This window comes from Malania oleifera, chromosome 13, assembly GCF_029873635.1.
Source record: "Malania oleifera isolate guangnan ecotype guangnan chromosome 13, ASM2987363v1, whole genome shotgun sequence".
Lineage (NCBI taxonomy): Eukaryota > Viridiplantae > Streptophyta > Magnoliopsida > Santalales > Ximeniaceae > Malania > Malania oleifera.
The window spans coordinates 38739640-38744441 of record NC_080429.1 but is presented as its reverse complement, the minus strand read 5'-3'; positions in this window follow the sequence as shown (position 1 = coordinate 38744441).

Below are 4802 nucleotides of genomic sequence, written 5' to 3'. Positions count from 1 at the left end.
ATTCCTGTCATCAAACCAATAATAGTAATTTTTGAGAGATTTACAATTATTGTCTCTTAACTCTTCATACCTAAAGTAGAAAGTTAGGATTAGGTTTGTGAACTCAATGAATAGGGAACCAAAAATAAAAGTAGGTTTAAATAGGCTGTAAATTGATATTTTATAGCAACTCCAATTTGGGCCTTTAAAGGAGAACTCCTTAATGTCCTTAATTTTAACCAAAATGTTAAGACACATGGAGACTCAACATCCAGAATTGAATTTTTTTTTTTGTGATTTTTAATATTTTAAAATTTTAAGCTGAATTCTTATTGGTTTAAATTTTTATTCTTCAATCTTATTGGTTATTTCTTTCATTTTTTCAACGGGCATTTATTTTTTCCATTATTGCATATCAACTTTAGATATGAAGAGCTCATGCATTGACTTCTTTTTCCTTCCATTATTAAATGTAATAATTAATATAATTTATTGGTCGTATATACTCTTTTTTTCATTATAGGGAAGTTAATTATAAGTTGCTAATTTTTCATATTTTAAGAAAATAATTATTGACTTATAAAGAACTTTTTTCCTATTACACCGCAGAATATATTCAATACAAGCAAATATATATTTAGATTTTTAAAATAACTTATGCGAGTACTAATGGAAAAAGTTATTAATTAACATTGTAGTTAATTTATTCAAATAACAACTATTATGGTCTTTTAAAGAAATAATTTAATATGGAGTCAGAATGTTTATATCTTCAATTGCATAGTTCTTTTTTTCAATGACATATTTATGTTTATAAATTCTCAATTTCTTTTGAAGTTTTCTACTTTTTTAATTTTTTTTAACTTAAAATATTTATCTCTCTCTATATATATATATTATGTGCACATGTAGCTAATTCTTCAAATGTAAGTGGTTTGATCCCTTTGACGATACATAGCAATCTCCAATGCACATCTCTGCTTGCAGAAATTTCTGCAATTTACTCATTGCAAGTGAGGCTTAAAGCATGCCACCTATTGATGTAATCAATAGGTGGGACACATGAACATGAAAATAACATATGTTAAAAGAATGATTTTTTAATTTTTTTTTTTATGGACTATGAAGAGAAGGAATTGATTGATTAGTTACATTTTTGGGCTGTTTGGTGTAGAAGGAATTTGTTAGAGTAATGAAAAGGATATTATTTATCTACTAAAGTGGGTTAAACTCATAGTGGACTACAAAGGGGGTGTTGCCTAACTCCCAAAATGACATGTAAAATATTTTCTGTGAATATTTTGAAAAATCACCATACATTAACGTGGGTGTGAATACTATATTTATAATTACAAAGAATAATTACAATTAAGTGATTGTTCAAAACTCCAAGTTCAACATCTTTTTGGTAAGAAGATCAAGCGTTATTGTGTATTTTGGCTCAATCTCCTTGTCTTGTTGAGAACCCTCTAAGGCAAGGGCCCTTGATCTACCACAAGTGAGTGGACCTACAAAACTAAAGTTTTTGGTAGTATTAGTTTCATCACTTGTAGATTTGGAAGCCATGATGGGTTCAACAAAATTTTTTCTTATTTGATTCTTCATACGAGCCATTAGATCTGATGAGGAGGAATTGAAAGGTGAAAGAGATAAGAAGCATAAGAAGTCCCACTGGGCGTGCCAAAAATTTATATTGAGAAAAATCTATGCCTTTAAAATTAAGACAAGAAAATTAGAGCAAATGTTAATTTTTATAATGAATAAAAGAATGAACACAATCTTTGTATATGATACAAAGAAGTAAAATGCCCTTTGATTCATTCTTCTTAAAAGTGGATCCATTGATTTTGAAGTCTCAAGAAGCGTGGTTCCAGAGAAAACGGTGGTTATACCGAAGGATCAATTTGATGATCTGCAAATGTTGGATTTTCTTGATTTTGGATTGTTGTGCAAAGTGGCCTGAATGCCAATGCGCAACAAAAACCAACAAATCAAATAAAAACAAGTAATGCATGCAACCAACGATGAATATACGAAAAAATCACTCACAAAGAGAATAAAGGAAAGTAATAAAATCAAAGACACAAGAATTTACATGGTTCGGCAATGTGTCTATGTCCATGGGAACAAGTGGGTGACTTTCACTATCAATTCGTCAAGTTTACATCAAGGGTTACAAATATAGTTTATATACAAAACCTATGCGTATAAAAGACTTAGACTGTATCTAAAACACTTCTGTAGCAATAGATTGTATCTAAAACACTCTTGTAGCAATCTCTAGAGGAATATCCTCTAAAATCTCCCAATCTACTAATCTCTCGATTCAAAATCCATGATCTGCGCCAAACAATATTGTCGACAGTTTGATACTGAAAGAAAATCGTCGATGCAACCATCGACCTAACCGTCGATGCAACTGTCGATCTAACCATTGACGGTTTCTTCCTACAGCCTTCTTCCTTGTTCTTTGCTTCATCATGCTTTCCCGCCGTATGCGTTCCACTCAATATTAGCCACAAATACAACAATCTCCACCTTGAGGAATATTCACCACTTAGGAGAATTATGAAAGCATAAACCACTACTTCACCCAAGATAGTAGATTGGAACCGCCTCCCGTATAGCAACTGGAGATGTTAACCAAGTCCAAGCAATCCTTGAACTTGTCTGTGATAACAGGAACTCCACTTAACTGAATGTACAACTCCTTGAACGATCCTGTAAACCACAATACTTCATTGGCAGTCTCCGCCATTGCTATGTACTTTGACTTAGTTATTGAAGATGTAATCAGATACTATACCCTAAACTTCCAACAAATAGGCCTTCCCACAACATACCTTGTTGTAGACCTGTTATCATCCAAGCACCCTGCATAGTATGCATCCTTAAGTCTCATAATTGATGGATCACTCTGTTGCATGCTGAAACACCCTATTGCATTGGCATAGGATACCTCTGACATGTCATGAACATCACCATCCATCATTGGATACAAAGCGGTAGATTGTTTACATTCTTTTTCCAAAAGTGTACTGGTGACCGGTTTTACTTTATGTTGGAATTGGTGTGATCCCAAGAGAGGGGGTGAATTGGACATTTAAAACTTTTGGCTAATTTAAAAAATTACGTTGATTCACCACATCTCATATCCCATTCGAAATAAAACATGTATATAAAGTAAGTGAGCAATATGTGCATACATACACGTGTGCTGCATATCTCATTTAAATTAATTCTATATGCATGCAAGATGATTATAATAAAACATGAACAGACATACACATACTGAAATTAAAGTGCGAAAAGTAAATGAGATAAGGAAAGAAACACACACGATATTCGTTATCGAGGTTCGGGCAAACCAGCTTACGTCCCGGCCTTGGGCATACGCCCCAAGGATACATTAAACCTGCTCACTTAAATAGGTAGAGCAGAAGCCGTTACATCCTCTCCTTATGAAGTAAGGTAAACCCTAACTCAATTATAAGGTTGAGCCCAACTTGTCTCACTTACGGGCTGAGACTCCCCAGTTCAAATTTTGGGCTGAATCGAACCGGTCTCACTTACGAGACAGAGACTCCCCAGTTTAATTAACGGGCAAAACCTAACCGATACATTAGAATCATTTTTGTACATAAAAATGATTCTGAAACATTCAAGCAAAAATGTACACATTTAAGCTCAATACATGCACTCTAATATGATATAAGTTATGCTCAGTAGAGTAAGGGTGCATTTCTAAAAATGATTTTACAATCTTTGAAAAGAATGTATATAATAAAAAGTTTCAAAGATTTAAACCCTACAAAAGATTTTCTCCAAACAATATTTTTTAAGAACAAACTGGAGAACGTAGGGTTTTGGTTTCAAATGATTTTGCACAACAAAAATGCCTATACAAATTACTCTCTTGTAAAAATGATTTACAACTAAATTAAAGAGAGTTTTGGAGAGTAAAAGATTTGCCCCAAGAAAAAAGTTTTGCAATAAAAATGTGTTTTAGGGGAACTTTAACTAGGATAAAATTAGAGAGAAAAGTTAGTTAGTCAAAGTTACTAATTAAACTAAATGAAGGGGTATTTATAATTTTTACGAAAAATATGACTGTTGGGGACCTATTGGAAAATTTTGAAAATATTTCAATTGAGTTTTAACCTTAATTACCTTGGTAAAAAATTTGCAACCCGAGAGGGTCAGTCGCTCGGTCCATAGGGTTGGTCACCCAAATAAACACACAGGGAAAAAGTTAATTTTCAAGTTCGAATATCCAAGGAAAGGTTAAGGTGGCTAAGTCAAGGCAATTTTCCAAACGCTCGAAGTTCGGTCACCCGGTTCACAGTTCAGTCTACCAAACTTCAAATTTCGATCGCCCGGGGTATTTTTGAACTAAAAGGTCGGGTGCCCTAGACAGTAGGAAAAGTTAACTTTAAGGTTCAATTGACCATGGATGTTTAGTTCAATTTCAGTTCAGTCACTCGAGCCTCAGTCAACTTGTTGACTTCTTACTAGTTCGGTCGACCAAGGCATTTATAACCTCCTAGGTTCAGTCGCTCGAAGTTCTTTCAAAGTAGTTTTAGGTCTAAATTTTGATTAAAAGTTTCCCTTGTTCACATAGGTATGACATTTTAGTTCAAGGGTTTTTTCATGAAATATTTGGGAACCTAAGGTCAGTCTAAGGCCTAGGCTTTTAAATTAAGCCCAAAAAACCTAACGTCTACCCTAAGGTCAAACTATAACCTTTGATTCCCTACGGTCAATCTATGGTTCTGTCTAAGCATTCAATTCATATCATGCAGATGCATGCATTATTACAGACC